Source organism: Protopterus annectens, chromosome 6.part0 (genome assembly GCF_019279795.1).
Source record: "Protopterus annectens isolate FY-2018-M chromosome 6.part0, PAN1.0, whole genome shotgun sequence".
NCBI lineage: Eukaryota > Metazoa > Chordata > Ceratodontiformes > Protopteridae > Protopterus > Protopterus annectens.
Window position 1 is genome coordinate 439,503,147 of NC_056737.1, and position 20,799 is coordinate 439,523,945.

Sequence of the window (20,799 nt, forward strand, 5' to 3'; positions counted from 1 at the left end):
CATAACATCTCTGACTTTCTGGTAAATCAGTCAATAATACCAATAATTACAGGTTTACTCTTTTTATTTTTATTTTATTTGTACTTTAATAACTGGAAAAGTCCGACTGAGACAATTACCCATTTTCACTGGAGGCCAGGGGTGGAAAGCTTCACAGCAGATTCAAAAACATTTAAGCAGTAGTTGATGAGTAATTATATACAAGAGAAGAAAAGCCCTGAAAAGATTATTTTGTAATAAGTTGATGAGCACTTATATACTTGGGGAAAAAGTCCCACAGCAGATTAAATATTTTACAGTGAGTTGGGAATAAAGGTTCCACTCATAAAAACATTTTGCAATAGTTGATCAATAATTATACAGAATGTGTGAAACCCCACAACTGATATAACTCTTCAGAATAAATTGAGGTGTACCTTATATGCAAGGAGATAATAGTTACTACATGATTTGAAACAAGCTGTAAAACGGTCACATGAACTTCCCCCTTTCTCCATAATCCAACAGGAGCCCCACAAGGTTCCATCCTAGGCCCCTTACTGTTTAATATAGTCACAAACAACCTACATGCTTCCTCATCCCCTGGAACTCTCATTCAATATGCAGCTGATTTCAGTATTATATGCACCTCTCACACACTTCCTGAACTTCCCTCCAACACACAAAAGTGCTGTGAAAACCTGGCTTACAAATGCTCAACTTTTCCTAAATCCTAAGAAAACCAAACTTGTATTCTTCCACCCCACCCCCAAAAAAACATCCCTGACATTGATGAATTCAGAATATACTCTGCAGGTAGCACTAGTATTGAAACAGTACAGCACACCAAACTGCTTGCAGTCATTACTGATAATAAACTGAAATTCAACCTCCACATCCAAGAGAATATAAAGAAAACTCACCAGAAATTAGGACTTCTCTACACAAATAAACACTTCCTAAGCCCCCCTGATCAAAGTTACCTGGGCTAAAACTTTCCTGATTCCCTCCCTATTCTATGGTACCACTATTCTAACCAACCTACAAACCTATATTAAATCCAAGTTAGAAAACTGCTATAAGAAAGTGGCAAAGTTTGCCACAAACTCTAAATACCACAGAAATCACTGCAAATCACTACAAAAACTTAATTGGGTTGAACTCGCCAACTAACTCAACTATATCCAGCTATTAACTGTGCACAACTTAATTTACAAGCCCTCTGTCTGGCCAACACTAATCAACCTAGTCAAACCTTACCAACCTGGCCCCTAAGATCTGAGGACAAAAAAGCTTCTAACAATATCTAAACCCTCACAAAACACCAGGGCAGTGTCTGTGCTCATACTTTGTCTCTAAAGTATGGAATTCTCTCCCCCTATATACTAGATCAATTCCAAGCCTAGCAGTCTTCAGAGCTTATTTAAAACAATATCTAGATGGCACATGGCTGTGCCCGTGCATGACTCCAGGTTAATCTCGCTTCTACTACATCTCCTAGGCACAGCTGCCACCCTCTGCTCCTGTATTCAACTGTTTTACTTTCACTCTCACTTTTCTTGAACCCCCCACCCATCTGTACTGTTATTTTATTTATTTACTTATTTATTTGACATTTGTTAACTGGGTTGGTCTGACTGGGTACGGTGCCCTTTTCAACAGAGACCCAAGGAGAAAAGCTCCAATTACTGAATTTTGCAAACACAGTGATAATTACAAAACGTAAAGGAAAAGTGTGATTAAACTTTGTACAGAGTAACTCAAGTGTTACAAAAAGCAAAGAAAAATATTTTAGCAAATCTTAGGTATTTAACACTAAAATTTGAAAGTCAAAGGATTAAAACAAAATTCGGATTGGAGAGTTCAGCAGAACAGACATTGCATTAAAGTACAAGAGAAGGAGGATTGGAGAGTTCAGCAGGACAGACATTGTATTAAAGTCCAAGAGGAGGAGGATTGGAGAGTTCAGCAGGACAGATATCATATTAAAGTACAAGAGGAGGAGGATTGGAGAGTTCAGCAGGACAGACATCGTATTAAAGTACAAGAGGAGGAGGATTGGAGAGTTCAGCAGGACAGACATCGTATTAATGTACAAGAGGAGGAGGACTGGAGAGTTCATCAAGACAGACATTGTACTAAAGTACAAGAGGAGGAGGATTGGAGAGTTCAGCAGGACAGACATCGTATTAATGTACAAGAGGAGGAGGATTGGAGAGTTCAGCAGGACAGACATCGTATTTAAGTCCAAGAGGAGGAGGATTGGAGAGTTCAGCAAGACAGACATCATATTAACATACAAGAGGAGGAGGATTGGAGAGTTCAGCAAGACAGACGTCATATTAACGTACAAGAGGAGGAGGATTGGAGAGTTCAGTAGGACAGACATCGTATTAAAGTACAAGAGGAGGAGGACTGGAGAGTTCAGCAGGACAGACATCATATTAAAGTACAAGAGGAGGAGGATTGGAGAGTTCAGCAGGACAGACATCGTATTAAAGTACAAGAGGAGGAGGACTGGAGAGTTCAGCAGGACAGACATCGTATTAAAGTACAAGAGGAGGAGGACTGGAGAGTTCAGCAGGACAGACATCATATTAAAGTACAAGAGGAGGAGGATTGGAGAGTTCAGCAGGACAGACATCGTATTAAAGTACAAGAGGAGGAGGATTGGAGAGTTCAGCAGGACAGACATCGTATTAAAGTACAAGAGGAGGAGGATTGGAGAGTTCAGCAGGACAGACATCGTATTAAAGTACAAGAGGAGGAGGACTGGAGAGTTCAGCAGGACAGACATTGTATTAAAGTACAAGAGGAGGAGTAAGGAACTTGAGGAGAAACCGAGGAGAGAATTGGGGGGGGGGGATTAGTGGTGAAGGAAGAGTGAAGGGGGAAACTAGGGTGGCACAGTGGTGCAGTGGTTAACATTGTCACCTCACAGCAAGAGGTTCTCCGGTTCGATTCTCGGCTGGGGTGCCTTCTGTGTGGAGTTTGCATGTTCTCCTTGTGTTCGTGTGGGTTTCCTCCGGGTACTCTGGTTTCCTCCCACATTCCAAAGACATGCATCTGGAGCATTTCTCCCCAGGCCTCCACTGAAAACAGGCTCTGTGGAACCTAGTCGGACTTTCCCGGTCAACAAATGATAAATAAATTAATAAATAAATAAATAACTGGCTGGTAGAGATATTAGAGATTAGAGTTACATAACAGAGATGAGATAGAAGAGAACAGGGAGGCAAAGTCAAATGAGAGAGAGGCAAGGGGAAGGGTGGTCAAGTGGGGTCATTTCAGGAGCAGATCCAAGAGGTGGGGTCATTGCAGGAGCAGATCCAAGAGGTGGGGTCATTGCAGGAGCAGATTCAAGAGGTGGGGTCATTGCAGGAGCAGATCCAAGAGGTGGGATCATTGCAGGAGCAGATTCAAGAGGTATGCAGGTATTCCTTTAATGCTATTTTAAAACTGTGGGGGTCATCGAGTGTGCAAATATATAGAAAGTTTCTTCCAGGCAGAGGTGAGCAAGTAGCTATAGTGAATCTTGCCAATGGACTTGTTAGGTTTGGAGATGCACAATAGCAGTTGGTCAGAGCTACGTAGGTTGCGGTTAGGGATATAAGAGGAGATAAGATTAGTCAGAGATGGACATACAAGAAGATGGAGAAGGACAGATTGGGACAGACTGAGTTATGGCAGGAGGATCTGGTGTTGGAGTTCAAATCAGTGAAGTTTATTTAGGGTAAGACAGTGGTGTTTTCAATAAGGGTGATTACTGTCAAATCGAGCTATTTTATTAGCGTTTATATCACATTATCGAAAGATGAAAATAGCAAACGCTATTTCATCAAACCTAAAATAGCTAAACCACATAATATCGAATATTTCCTTGGGAAAAAATTTGCTATTCCGAAACACATACACACAACACAAGCACACGTAAAAAACATCAATACACACACGTACACTTATCCTACAACTAACCCTACACTAAACTATACATACACTACTATATATCCACTTACCTTAACCCAAACCCTGACCCTAAGGTCCGTCACTATCACACACTCACCTAACCCGTGCCCTAACCTTAACTCATTTAACCCGCCCCTAAGCCTAATTCACCTAACCCGTGCCCTAACCCTGACTCACCTAACCCACACCCTAATCCCAACAACCACACAATCACACACTTACCAGAACCTGACCTATAAATCTCCACCGCAGAGCTGAAAATAGCAAAGCCACAGAACCAGCCAACCAAATTCTTTGCCTAGGAAAGAATTCAGTGTTCTGCAGCTTTGCTATTTTTAACATTTGATTAAAACGGGTCGATATTAAAACAATCGAAGTTTTAAAACTTCGATGTTCTGCTATAGACCCATTTTATTATAGGTGTGTTCAAGCTTGGTAGTCAGATTCTTTTGTAGGGTGAATAAAGGGGCAGCATACAGAAGTGTGGGAAGTAGGTATGCTTGTGCTAAGGACAGTTTAGATTCTGGAGTTAGGAATCTTTTGCTCCTGTATAACAGTGTAAGTTTTTGGTGAGTTTTTTTTATACAGTTATTAATGTGAATGTCAAATTTAAGTTCATCATCAATGTAAACTCCGAGGAAGTTTAATAAGTCATTCATCTTTAATGGAAGTGTTATTTGGAGAGGAGATGGAGAAGGAGGTTTGAGATGTTGGAGAGATTTAGGTAGGAAGAGTAAAAGTTTAGTTTTATTAGGGTTAAGTAGTAATTGATTAGCAGTGAGCCATTTCTCCACTGAATGCAGAGATTCTAGAGTAAGGGAGAGAAGATGAGGAACATTGTCAGATGTAGAGATGATAGCTGAGTCATCAGCATATTGAATCGGAGTGGAGTGAGGACAGGAAAGGTAGAGGTTGTTAGTAAAGATGTTGAATAAGACGGGCCTAATTGTGGCACACTGGTTTGAACAGAGTGAAAAGGGGAGGGAGAAGAGCGACACTGAACAGATTGTAGCCAATCAGATCGATAACTAGAGAACCAGCTGACATAGGAGATACAGAGGTCAAGGGAGGCTAGTTTGGTAAGAAGGAGTTGATGGGAAACAGTATCAAATACTTTAGAGAGGTCAAGAAACAGGCAGGAGACTAACTTGTTATTATCAAGAGATGAGGCAATTGAGTGAGTAAAAGATATAAGGGCAGTAGTGGTGCTATGATGAGGTCTGAATCCATGTTGTGTGGGGTGAGGAGGTTCTCATGAGTGAGATAAGACATGAGCTGTCTGTGTACACATTTTACGAGAATTGTAGAAAGGGTGAGAAAGAATAGTAATGGGCCTAAAGTTTGAAGGGTCAGTAAAATTTCCTCCATTGTGTAGAGGCAAAATGTAAACGTTTTTCCAGACAGCAGGGACAAGACCCTTCTTAACTGAGGAATTTATGAGTATGGAGACAGAGTAGGCAATAGAAGAGGCCACTAACATAAGATAGTAAGGTGGCGGGTTGTCAGTGGAGGGGGGGCAGGGTTTAAGTTTATTGAGAAACAATCAGATAGTTGAGGTGGGGATGGGTTTAATGGAGAAAGGAGTGGAATGAAGAGGCAGTGGTGGGGTGTCAGGGATAAAGGTAGCATTGGGTTTAAGTAAGTTCTGTATGGAGTTAATAAAGAAATAATTCAGAAGTGTGGCAGTTTCAAGAAGGGAGGAATTAGGAAAAGGATTGGGGGGAGAGGGGTTACCAGGGTATAGAATCTTGTTGATAGTGGACCAGAATTTTTGCAGGTTGGTATAAGGGTGTTTTTGGTGGTTGAGGTAAAAAGTTTTTTTCTCAAGGTAGATTTGTTTTTTAGTAATGTTTCTAAGTTTCCTATAGAGCTGGAGATTTGAGGTAGTTTTGTGCTTATTCCAGCATTTCCAAGCACAGTCTCTTTTCTGCGAGATAGAGAGACTGTCCTTGGTGATCCATGGAGCATATCTAGATTTAACTGTTATTTTTCTGATGGGGCCAAGGAGTTGAGAATGTTGAGAAATAAGATGTTAAATTTTAGAACAGCTTCTTGAAGTGGGAGATTATAAAGAAAGGACTGATTAATTGCAGAGAGAGTCTGATTGAATATAATTGGGTCAAAGTTGGAAAGGTTATGGCAGTCTCTATAAGTGTGAGCTTTAACAGCATGGGAGGAGTAGCGCTGAATGGAAGTTGGGAGGTGATCACTAAGTGAGTCAGGTAGTGTAGTGGGATTATGATGGTCGTTAGGATGAGAGGTAAGAATCCAGTCCAAAATAGAGCTGGAGTTAGATTTGGAGTTTATGCAGGTTGGAGTGGTTATAAGTTGTGAAAAAGAAAATAGGTTGATGCTAGAGTTAGGAGATAGAGCAGAGAGAATTCCAGTCAATGTTTACATCACCTAGAATGATGATCTCATATGAGATCGTTTGAGAGATCCAAGCAAGGAATAGTTTGAGGGTAGGAATACTGTCAGCAGGAGGTATATAAATGGAGGCGATTGCTATTTTCTTTTGTTTGTTTAAGTTACAATTAACTATGAGTATTTCAGCTGGGTGAAAGCATGGAAGGTGATGCAAAAAGGGTGAAGGGAGAGCTGATCTGAGTATAGAAGAGCCACTCCTCCACCTTTTCTTATAGGCCTATCTTGGTGGAAGATATTGTAGCCAGGGGGTAAGATTTCGCTATTAGTTATGTGAGGTTTTAGCCAAGTTTCAGAGATGGAGAGAATATCGGGGAATAAAGTGAAAGCCAGAAATGGAGTTTGAGTCAGGAATGGAGGAGGAGCTTGGTGGAAGTAGGGGGTGAAATTAGGGGAGTGACCAAGGTTAAGTATAAATGTAATTGAAAAGGGGGTGAGTGGGAATGTGGGTAGGTTAGGGCAGCGGAGTGAGCCCGAGTGCAGCGAGGGCAAACGGAGCGGGACTACACCGGCCTTGGAGAGGCAAGGAGAATAAGGAAACAATCAGTTGAAAGGGGGTATACAGATGAGTAGTAGAGAAGAGAGGAGGAAAAAAAAGCAGATTACATTGCAAGTGAACAACATTTAGACAGGCAGACAGGGAGGGATAGGGTTGAGTAAATACAGATAGCAGAGTGAGCTTAACTTTACAAGTGGTTTGGGCAAGAGAAAGAAATTAAAAGCAAAAGAGAGGCAAGTTAAAAGTCAACCAGAATGTTAGAAGCAACAGGGGTCTCTTAGAGAGCGGTTCTGATGGCAGTTTAGCAGCACAATTGATTCAGAGTGGCAAATTACTGATAAATTAAGCCAACAGCAGCTTTGAAATTCTTAACAGAAGTACATATAAAGTTCAATTTGTTATTCTTTTATTTAAAAAATGCAGAAGGGAATTCAAGTGAGACCTCTGGTAGTCCGTACAGCTGAAATGTCTAAAATCTCTGAAGGGGAATCACAGGGCACTTAAATGCAGGCTGCTGGACAAGGGAGAGAGCAGGAATCGAGTTTCCAAAAAACAAAACTGGGCTGGCCTAGAAATGAAAAGACAGAGGGTGAGAGAGTGAATGGAAAAGAGAGGGGCATCAGCATAAAAAGCTAGAATACCACAAAATTACCAGTATGCAATGTAATACAGGCTTAATAAAACAAAATCAGTTTAAACTGCAATATTATTTTTTATCTGAACTTATGAGATGCTACAGTAAGATATTTGTGTGTCATCATTATGTTTGTATTGTTATTTAAAACTATGTTTGGAGCTTTTCTCCTCAGGCCTCTGCTGAATATGGGTTCTATTGACCCAGTTGGATTATCCCGGTAAAGAAAAGTCAAGTAAATAAATCCATGAGAAATGCAGTAAAGTCTCACTGAACTGGCACCTGTGAGGATCGGTAGATGCCAGTTAAGTGTATGTCCCAGTTACTTGAGATATGCTTTGCAATTTTTGATTGGCTCATATACCGGCATACAAGGCAATCAAAAATGGCAAAGAAGAGCCTCTTCTGTTTTATACAAAGAAGCGGGCTGTTCCATATTGAACAGAAGAGGCTCCCCTTTAAGTGTTTTGATTGGCTCGTATACCAGCATATGAGCCAATCAAACGCCAGTTACTTGAGAGTGCCAATTGCTTGAGTCCCGGATAATGGGGATTTTACTGTAACAGAATATTCTGATGCCAAGATAGAGAGCGTACTAGAATGGGATGAGGAGGTACAATGCACAGGAGGGAAATTAAGGACATGGAGACAGGTAGTGCACTCATCTTTAATGCAGAAGGTTTGTGGGCTCTATTCCCATACCAAGTACGTAGATTAATTTTCCAGTACTTTCAGTGCAGCAGAGCTGCACTTCTGAGTGTGCCATCCTTCAGAAGAGAGGTTAAACTGAAGCCCTGTGTGGTAGCTCAGATGGATGTAAAAGATCCCATGCATTTATCAAAAACAGTATGGAAAGTTCTCCAGTGTCCTGGCCAAATTTCCCCCAGCTGATATAAGTACCACCTTGGGTCTCCTCTGAAAAGAAGCCATTGGTGTAGTAGGACTTACACAGTCAACAAAAAGTATATATAAATAAATAATGGTTGCCACAGTATCACTGTTATTTCATTATATCTTTGTAGTCTGACTATTTAATGTAGCATCATTAAATAGTTATTGAATCTGAATGGACCTGCCATTCTAAGGTGATACTTTGATTTTTTTCGCCCAGAATCCACTTCAAACCTCCTTTATATGAGTCATGCTTGACAAAGGGAAATTGTCTTTTTTTAACTTCCATGTAAATAGAACGTCAGTAGCGTCAGTCACAGATATCTTCTACAGCTTCTGAAACACATTTTTCATTTTCACTTTTTGCTTGAATTACTTTGGTGTTCTCAGAGCAGCTCTTACCTTATTAACATGAGCTGTAAATGCTTAACAAAATAAACTAGCTAAACTGCATGTTTTATGGCTTCCGATCTTTGTAAAGGTTGACAGATCCTCTCTCATGTTTTTCCTAAGGTGTCAAAACTATGACTGTAGTCCCGACCCAGTTGCTGTTAACTGACCCCTCTTGCTTTTACTTCAAAGGACATTTAACAGACATTTAAAGTACTTTGCCATTCACCAGTGTCTGCAGTGGGAAGATATTTGTCGTGTGTTGAATGCTAACCAAATATGGCGCATGTGTTTTAAAAATATTTCCTTACTATGCAACAGAGAAGAAAATAAGTCAGACTTTTTGTTCTTGAATTTGGGTTAATGATATATTTTTTTCTTTTTCTGCTGAGAAACAACTGTCTTTGTGATTATCATTTTCACACCTCTGTTGTATGGTAGCTACACCCTTGACTTGTATAACTGCAGTGTTTTCACACCTCTGTTGTATGGTAGCTACACCCTTGATTTGTATAACTGTAGTATTTTCACACCTCTGTTGTATGGTAGCTACACCCTTGACTTGTATAACTGTAGTGTTTTCACACCTCGGTTGTATGGTAGCTACACCCTTGATTGTATAACTGTAGTGTTTTCACACCTCGGTTGTATGGTAGCTACACCCTTGACTTGTATAACTGTAGTGTTTTCACACCTCTGTTGTATGGTAGCTACACCCTTGACGTATAACTGTAGTGTTTTCACACCTCTGTTGTATGGTAGCTGCACCCTTGACTTGTATAACTGTAGTGTTTTCACACCTCTGTTGTATGGTAGCTGCACCCTTGATTTGTATAACTGTAGTGTTTTCACACCTCTGTTGTATGGTAGCTACACCCTTGACTTGTATAAGTGTAGTGTTTTCACACCTCTGTTGTATGGTAGCTACACCCTTGACTTGTATAACTGTAGTGTTTTCACACCTCTGTTGTATGGCAGCTACACCCTTGACTTGTATAACTGTAGTGTTTTCACACCTCTGTTGTATGGTAGCTACACCCTTGACTTGTATAACTGTAGTGTTTTCACACCTCTGTTGTATGGTAACTACACCCTTGACTTGGATAACTGTAGTGTTTTCACACCTCTGTTGTATGGTAGCTACACCCTTGACTTGGATAACTGTAGTGTTTTCATGTGGCAGCTACACCCCTGACTTGGATAACTGTAGTGTTTTCACACCTCTGTTGTATGGCAGCTACACCCTTGACTTGTATAACTGTAGTGTTTTCACACCTCTGCTGTATGGTAGCTACACCCTTGACTTGTATAACTGTAGTGTTTTCACACCTCTGTTGTATGGCAGCTACACCCTTGACTTGTATAACTGTAGTGTTTTCACACCTCTGCTGTATGGTAGCTACACCCTTGACTTGTATAACTGTAGTGTTTTCACACCTCTGCTGTATGGTAGCTACACCCTTGACTTGTATAACTGTAGTGTTTTCACACCTCTGCTGTATGGTAGCTACACCCTTGACTTGTATAACTGTAGTGTTTTCACACCTCTGTTGTATGGCAGCTACACCCTTGACTTGTATAACTGTAGTGTTTTCACCCCTCTGTTGTATGGCAGCTACACCCTTGACTTGTATAACTGTAGTGTACCAAGACTTCACCCAAACCTGAATCAATGAGTGCAATAAATTAGCATTTTTTTCTGTGTTGTTAATATTGCCAGGATTTAAAAGATTATAGCAATTTTTTTTCCATAAGAAAATGGTCTTTCATTTTTAACAGTGGATAACGGGTGAGTTGTTACCATGTAGTCTATTCTTTATTGGCATATTTTTTCCACATACCCTACATGCCTCAACACTTAGCTACTATGCCCCTATTGTGTCCCTGTTGTGCCCATAGTGTGCCCTGGTCAGAAAATGAACCTGGAGCTGTGACTGTAGCAGCAGCAGCTAAAACAGAGCTGACAGAAAATACAGTCTCGTTCCATCTGCCAAAGCGTGAAGTGGGCATATGTTTCAGGCATTTTTACGTTACAGGCTTTGAATTACACCACACACAAATCGGTTTCAGGGAGATTTGGCAGAACAGGCCTTAGCCTCTGTGAAAAGACCATCCACTATAGACTCTAGGGAAAAAAAAGTTACAGCCTACTCTGGTCACATTGTTTAATATTACTAATCTCCATGTGGCTATTTCATAATGCAGCCAATGGAGCAGTGATGGTGGTGGACACAGGCATGGTGGTTTTAGAAATCATGCTTGGCAATTTTGCAGACAATTTCAAGGCATCATTTACTAACACCCCTTATGATGAATCCTTGTTTAGTCCAGCAGTGAAAGAGAGAGGATGCTGTCTGACGTGGGGATTTGAAACCCAGCAGTGATTATACAACAGGAACCAAAAGGAATCCAAATATCTATGGTTTAGAAAAGCCAAGCATCAACTCTTTGCTTCTGAAAGGAACACAGAGCAAGGTTGTGGGGTTGTGCAGAACCAGGGGTATCGGGGGTCATTGCTTGACAGATCGCCTAATCGTCTGTGAATGGCTGCCTAACTGCTCATCTCTGAAGGCAGTCTGGGGTCATTCGTCCTTCTGCTTGCCTATGTGGATGACCATCAAATAGGTTTCTTGAGCCAGAGGGATAATATCCAGAGACTGTTATGTACCTTTTTTTCAAACAACCCCCCTTTCTCAATAGACCACTTCCATATGTACTGCTTCATTAGTGAGAGGCGGCTGGAAGAGTGACCCCATGTCTTCTTCAAAAGACAGTCATCGAAGAGATCCTGCCAGACCACATAGAGTCGGGTTATTACTCAAGAATGTCCATCATTTGATCAGTGCTGCAGGAGCCTTAGTTATACGGGTTATATCATATACAGTATGTTATTACTCAAGAATGTCCATCATTTGATCAGTGCTGCAGGAGCCTTAGTTATACGGGTTATATCATATACAGTATGTTATTACTCAAGAATGTCCATCATTTGATCAGTGCTGCAGGAGCCTTAGTTATACGGGTTATATCATATACAGTATGTTATTACTCAAGAATGTCCATCATTTGATCAGTGCTGCAGGAGCCTTAGTTATACGGGTTAGAGTCGGGTTATCATTTGATGAGTGCTGCAGGAGCCTTAGTTATACGGGTTATATCATATACAGTATATAACAGCCAACCAACGTTATGGGTTATATCATATACAGTATATAACAGCCAACCAACGTTATGGGTTATATCATATACAGTATATAACAGCCAACCAACGTATCATTTGATGAGTGCTGCAGGAGCCTTAGTTATACGGGTTATATCATATACAGTATGTTATTACTCAAGAATGTCCATCATTTGATCAGTGCTGCAGGAGCCTTAGTTATACGGGTTAGAGTCGGGTTATCATTTGATCAGTGCTGCAGGAGCCTTAGTTATACGGGTTATATCATATACAGTATGTTATTACTGAAGAATGTCCATCATTTGATCAGTGCTGCAGGAGCCTTAGTTATACGGGTTATATCATATACAGTATGTTATTACTCAAGAATGTCCATCATTTGATCAGTGCTGCAGGAGCCTTAGTTATACGGGTTAGAGTCGGGTTATCATTTGATCAGTGCTGCAGGAGCCTTAGTTATACGGGTTATATCATATACAGTATGTTATTACTCAAGAATGTCCATCATTTGATCAGTGCTGCAGGAGCCTTAGTTATACGGGTTATATCATATACAGTATATAACAGCCAACCAACATTATGGGTTATATCATATACAGGATATAACAGCCAACCAACGTTATGGGTTATATCATATACAGGATATAACAGCCAACCAACGTTATGGGTTATATCATATACAGTATATAACAGCCAACCAACGTTATGGGTTATATCATATACAGGATATAACAGCCAACCAACGTTATGGGTTATATCATATACAGTATATAACAGCCAACCAACGTTATGGGTTATATCATATACAGGATATAACAGCCAACCAACGTTATGGGTTATATCATATACAGGATATAACAGCCAACCAACGTTATGGGTTATATCATATACAGTATATAACAGCCAACCAACGTTATGGGTTATATCATATACAGTATATAACAGCCAACCAACGTTATGGGTTATATCATATACAGTATATAACAGCCAACCAACGTTATGGGTTATATCATATACAGTATATAACAGCCAACCAACGTTATGGGTTATATCATATACAGTATATAACAGCCAACCAACGCGTTATGGGTTATATCATATACAGTATATAACAGCCAACCAACGTTATGGGTTATATCATATACAGTATATAACAGCCAACCAACGTTATGGGTTATATCATATACAGTATATAACAGCCAACCAACGTTATGGGTTATATCATATACAGTATATAACAGCCAACCAACGTTATGGGTTATATCATATACAGTATATAACAGCCAACCAACGTTATGGGTTATATCATATACAGTATATAACAGCCAACCAACGTTATGGGTTATATCATATACAGGATATAACAGCCAACCAACGTTATGGGTTATATCATATACAGGATATAACAGCCAACCAACGTTATGGGTTATATCATATACAGTATATAACAGCCAACCAACGTTATGGGTTATATCATATACAGTATATAACAGCCAACCAACGTTATGGGTTATATCATATACAGTATATAACAGCCAACCAACGTTATGGGTTATATCATATACAGTATATAACAGCCAACCAACGTTATGGGTTATATCATATACAGTATATAACAGCCAACCAACGTTATGGGTTATATCATATACAGTATATAACAGCCAACCAACGTTATGGGTTATATCATATACAGGATATAACAGCCAACCAACGTTATGGGTTATATCATATACAGGATATAACAGCCAACCAACGTTATGGGTTATATCATATACAGTATATAACAGCCAACCAACGTTATGGGTTATATCATATACAGTATATAACAGCCAACCAACGTTATGGGTTATATCATATACAGTATATAACAGCCAACCAACGTTATGGGTTATATCATATACAGTATATAACAGCCAACCAACGTTATGGGTTATATCATATACAGTATATAACAGCCAACCAACGTTATGGGTTATATCATATACAGTATATAACAGCCAACCAACGTTATGGGTTATATCATATACAGTATATAACAGCCAACCAACGTTATGGGTTATATCATATACAGTATATAACAGCCAACCAACGTTATGGGTTATATCATATACAGTATATAACAGCCAACCAACGTTATGGGTTATATCATATACAGTATATAACAGCCAACCAACGTTATGGGTTATATCATATACAGTATATAACAGCCAACCAACGTTATGGGTTATATCATATACAGTATATAACAGCCAACCAACGTTATGGGTTATATCATATACAGTATATAACAGCCAACCAACGTTATGGGTTATATCATATACAGTATATAACAGCCAACCAACGTTATGGGTTATATCATATACAGTATATAACAGCCAACCAACGTTATGGGTTATATCATATACAGTATATAACAGCCAACCAACGTTATGGGTTATATCATATACAGTATATAACAGCCAACCAACGTTATGGGTTATATCATATACAGTATATAACAGCCAACCAACGTTATGGGTTATATCATATACAGTATATAACAGCCAACCAACGCGTTATGGGTTATATCATATACAGTATATAACAGCCAACCAACGTTATGGGTTATATCATATACAGTATATAACAGCCAACCAACGTTATGGGTTATATCATATACAGTATATAACAGCCAACCAACGTTATGGGTTATATCATATACAGTATATAACAGCCAACCAACGTTATGGGTTATATCATATACAGTATATAACAGCCAACCAACGTTATGGGTTATATCATATACAGTATATAACAGCCAACCAACGTTATGGGTTATATCATATACAGTATATAACAGCCAACCAACGTTATGGGTTATATCATATACAGTATATAACAGCCAACCAACGTTATGGGTTATATCATATACAGTATATAACAGCCAACCAACGTTATGGGTTATATCATATACAGTATATAACAGCCAACCAACGTTATGGGTTATATCATATACAGTATATAACAGCCAACCAACGCGTTATGGGTTATATCATATACAGTATATAACAGCCAACCAACGTTATGGGTTATATCATATACAGTATATAACAGCCAACCAACGTTATGGGTTATATCATATACAGTATATAACAGCCAACCAACGTTATGGGTTATATCATATACAGTATATAACAGCCAACCAACGTTATGGGTTATATCATATACAGTATATAACAGCCAACCAACGTTATGGGTTATATCATATACAGTATATAACAGCCAACCAACGTTATGGGTTATATCATATACAGTATATAACAGCCAACCAACGTTATGGGTTATATCATATACAGTATATAACAGCCAACCAACGTTATGGGTTATATCATATACAGTATATAACAGCCAACCAACGTTATGGGTTATATCATATACAGGATATAACAGCCAACCAACGTTATGGGTTATATCATATACAGTATATAACAGCCAACCAACGTTATGGGTTATATCATATACAGTATATAACAGCCAACCAACGTTATGGGTTATATCATATACAGTATATAACAGCCAACCAACGTTATGGGTTATATCATATACAGTATATAACAGCCAACCAACGTTATGGGTTATATCATATACAGTATATAACAGCCAACCAACGTTATGGGTTATATCATATACAGTATATAACAGCCAACCAACGTTATGGGTTATATCATATACAGTATATAACAGCCAACCAACGTTATGGGTTATATCATATACAGTATATAACAGCCAACCAACGTTATGGGTTATATCATATACAGTATATAACAGCCAACCAACGCGTTATGGGTTATATCATATACAGTATATAACAGCCAACCAACGTTATGGGTTATATCATATACAGTATATAACAGCCAACCAACGTTATGGGTTATATCATATACAGTATATAACAGCCAACCAACGTTATGGGTTATATCATATACAGTATATAACAGCCAACCAACGTTATGGGTTATATCATATACAGTATATAACAGCCAACCAACGTTATGGGTTATATCATATACAGTATATAACAGCCAACCAACGTTATGGGTTATATCATATACAGTATATAACAGCCAACCAACGTTATGGGTTATATCATATACAGTATATAACAGCCAACCAACGTTATGGGTTATATCATATACAGTATATAACAGCCAACCAACGTTATGGGTTATATCATATACAGTATATAACAGCCAACCAACGTTATGGGTTATATCATATACAGTATATAACAGCCAACCAACGTTATGGGTTATATCATATACAGTATATAACAGCCAACCAACGTTATGGGTTATATCATATACAGTATATAACAGCCAACCAACGTTATGGGTTATATCATATACAGTATATAACAGCCAACCAACGTTATGGGTTATATCATATACAGTATATAACAGCCAACCAACGTTATGGGTTATATCATATACAGTATATAACAGCCAACCAACGTTATGGGTTATATCATATACAGTATATAACAGCCAACCAACGCGTTATGGGTTATATCATATACAGTATATAACAGCCAACCAACGTTATGGGTTATATCATATACAGTATATAACAGCCAACCAACGTTATGGGTTATATCATATACAGTATATAACAGCCAACCAACGTTATGGGTTATATCATATACAGTATATAACAGCCAACCAACGTTATGGGTTATATCATATACAGTATATAACAGCCAACCAACGTTATGGGTTATATCATATACAGTATATAACAGCCAACCAACGTTATGGGTTATATCATATACAGTATATAACAGCCAACCAACGTTATGGGTTATATCATATACAGGATATAACAGCCAACCAACGCGTTATGGGTTATATCATATACAGTATATAACAGCCAACCAACGTTATGGGTTATATCATATACAGTATATAACAGCCAACCAACGTTATGGGTTATATCATATACAGTATATAACAGCCAACCAACGTTATGGGTTATATCATATACAGTATATAACAGCCAACCAACGCGTTATGGGTTATATCATATACAGTATATAACAGCCAACCAACGTTATGGGTTATATCATATACAGTATATAACAGCCAACCAACGTTATGGGTTATATCATATACAGTATATAACAGCCAACCAACGTTATGGGTTATATCATATACAGTATATAACAGCCAACCAACGTTATGGGTTATATCATATACAGTATATAACAGCCAACCAACGTTATGGGTTATATCATATACAGTATATAACAGCCAACCAACGTTATGGGTTATATCATATACAGTATATAACAGCCAACCAACGTTATGGGTTATATCATATACAGTATATAACAGCCAACCAACGTTATGGGTTATATCATATACAGTATATAACAGCCAACCAACGTTATGGGTTATATCATATACAGTATATAACAGCCAACCAACGTTATGGGTTATATCATATACAGTATATAACAGCCAACCAACGTTATGGGTTATATCATATACAGTATATAACAGCCAACCAACGTTATGGGTTATATCATATACAGTATATAACAGCCAACCAACGTTATGGGTTATATCATATACAGTATATAACAGCCAACCAACGTTATGGGTTATATCATATACAGTATATAACAGCCAACCAACGTTATGGGTTATATCATATACAGTATATAACAGCCAACCAACGTTATGGGTTATATCATATACAGTATATAACAGCCAACCAACGTTATGGGTTATATCATATACAGTATATAACAGCCAACCAACGTTATGGGTTATATCATATACAGTATATAACAGCCAACCAACGTTATGGGTTATATCATATACAGTATATAACAGCCAACCAACGTTATGGGTTATATCATATACAGGATATAACAGCCAACCAACGTTATGGGTTATATCATATACAGGATATAACAGCCAACCAACGTTATGGGTTATATCATATACAGTATATAACAGCCAACCAACGTTATGGGTTATATCATATACAGTATATAACAGCCAACCAACGTTATGGGTTATATCATATACAGTATATAACAGCCAACCAACGTTATGGGTTATATCATATACAGTATATAACAGCCAACCAACGTTATGGGTTATATCATATACAGTATATAACAGCCAACCAACGTTATGGGTTATATCATATACAGTATATAACAGCCAACCAACGTTATGGGTTATATCATATACAGTATATAACAGCCAACCAACGTTATGGGTTATATCATATACAGTATATAACAGCCAACCAACGTTATGGGTTATATCATATACAGTATATAACAGCCAACCAACGTTATGGGTTATATCATATACAGTATATAACAGCCAACCAACGTTATGGGTTATATCATATACAGTATATAACAGCCAACCAACGTTATGGGTTATATCATATACAGTATATAACAGCCAACCAACGTTATGGGTTATATCATATACAGTATATAACAGCCAACCAACGTTATGGGTTATATCATATACAGTATATAACAGCCAACCAACGTTATGGGTTATATCATATACAGTATATAACAGCCAACCAACGTTATGGGTTATATCATATACAGTATATAACAGCCAACCAACGTTATGGGTTATATCATATACAGTATATAACAGCCAACCAACGTTATGGGTTATATCATATACAGTATATAACAGCCAACCAACGTTATGGGTTATATCATATACAGTATATAACAGCCAACCAACGTTATGGGTTATATCATATACAGTATATAACAGCCAACCAACGTTATGGGTTATATCATATACAGTATATAACAGCCAACCAACGTTATGGGTTATATCATATACAGTATATAACAGCCAACCAACGTTATGGGTTATATCATATACAGTATATAACAGCCAACCAACGTTATGGGTTATATCATATACAGTATATAACAGCCAACCAACGTTATGGGTTATATCATATACAGTATATAACAGCCAACCAACGTTATGGGTTATATCATATACAGTATATAACAGCCAACCAACGTTATGGGTTATATCATATACAGTATATAACAGCCAACCAACGTTATGGGTTATATCATATACAGTATATAACAGCCAACCAACGTTATGGGTTATATCATATACAGTATATAACAGCCAACCAACGTTATGGGTTATATCATATACAGTATATAACAGCCAACCAACGTTATGGGTTATATCATATACAGTATATAACAGCCAACCAACGTTATGGGTTATATCATATACAGTATATAACAGCCAACCAACGTTATGGGTTATATCATATACAGTATATAACAGCCAACCAACGTTATGGGTTATATCATATACAGTATATAACAGCCAACCAACGTTATGGGTTATATCATATACAGTATATAACAGCCAACCAACGTTATGGGTTATATACAGTATATAACAGCCAACCAACGTTATGGGTTATATCATATACAGTATATAACAGCCAACCAACGTTATGGGTTATATCATATACAGGATATAACAGCCAACCAACGTTATGGGTTATATCATATACAGTATATAACAGCCAACCAACGTTATGGGTTATATCATATACAGTATATAACAGCCAACCAACGTTATGGGTTATATCATATACAGTATATAACAGCCAACCAACGTTATGGGTTATATCATATACAGTATATAACAGCCAACCAACGTTATGGGTTATATCATATACAGTATATAACAGCCAACCAACGTTATGGGTTATATCATATACAGTATATAACAGCCAACCAACGTTATGGGTTATATCATATACAGTATATAACAGCCAACCAACGTTATGGGTTATATCATATACAGTATATAACAGCCAACCAACGTTATGGGTTATATCATATACAGTATATAACAGCCAACCAACGTTATGGGTTATATCATATACAGTATATAACAGCCAACCAACGTTATGGGTTATATCATATACAGTATATAACAGCCAACCAACGTTATGGGTTATATCATATACAGGATATAACAGCCAACCAACGTTATGGGTTATATCATATACAGTATATAACAGCCAACCAACGTTATGGGTTATATCATATACAGTATATAACAGCCAACCAACGTTATGGGTTATATCATATACAGTATATAACAGCCAACCAACGTTATGGGTTATATCATATACAGTATATAACAGCCAACCAACGTTATGGGTTATATCATATACAGTATATAACAGCCAACCAACGTTATGGGTTATATCATATACAGTATATAACAGCCAACCAACGTTATGGGTTATATCATATACAGTATATAACAGCCAACCAACGTTATGGGTTATATCATATACAGTATATAACAGCCAACCAACGTTATGGGTTATATCATATACAGGATATAACAGCCAACCAACGTTATGGGTTATATCATATACAGTATATAACAGCCAACCAACGTTATGGGTTATATCATATACAGTATATAACAGCCAACCAACGTTATGGGTTATATCATATACAGTATATAACAGCCAACCAACGTTATGGGTTATATCATATACAGTATATAACAGCCAACCAACGTTATGGGTTATATCATATACAGTATATAACAGCCAACCAACGTTATGGGTTATATCATATACAGTATATAACAGCCAACCAACGTTATGGGTTATATCATATACAGTATATAACAGCCAACCAACGTTATGGGTTATATCATATACAGTATATAACAGCCAACCAACGTTATGGGTTATATCATATACAGTATATAACAGCCAACCAACGTTATGGGTTATATCATA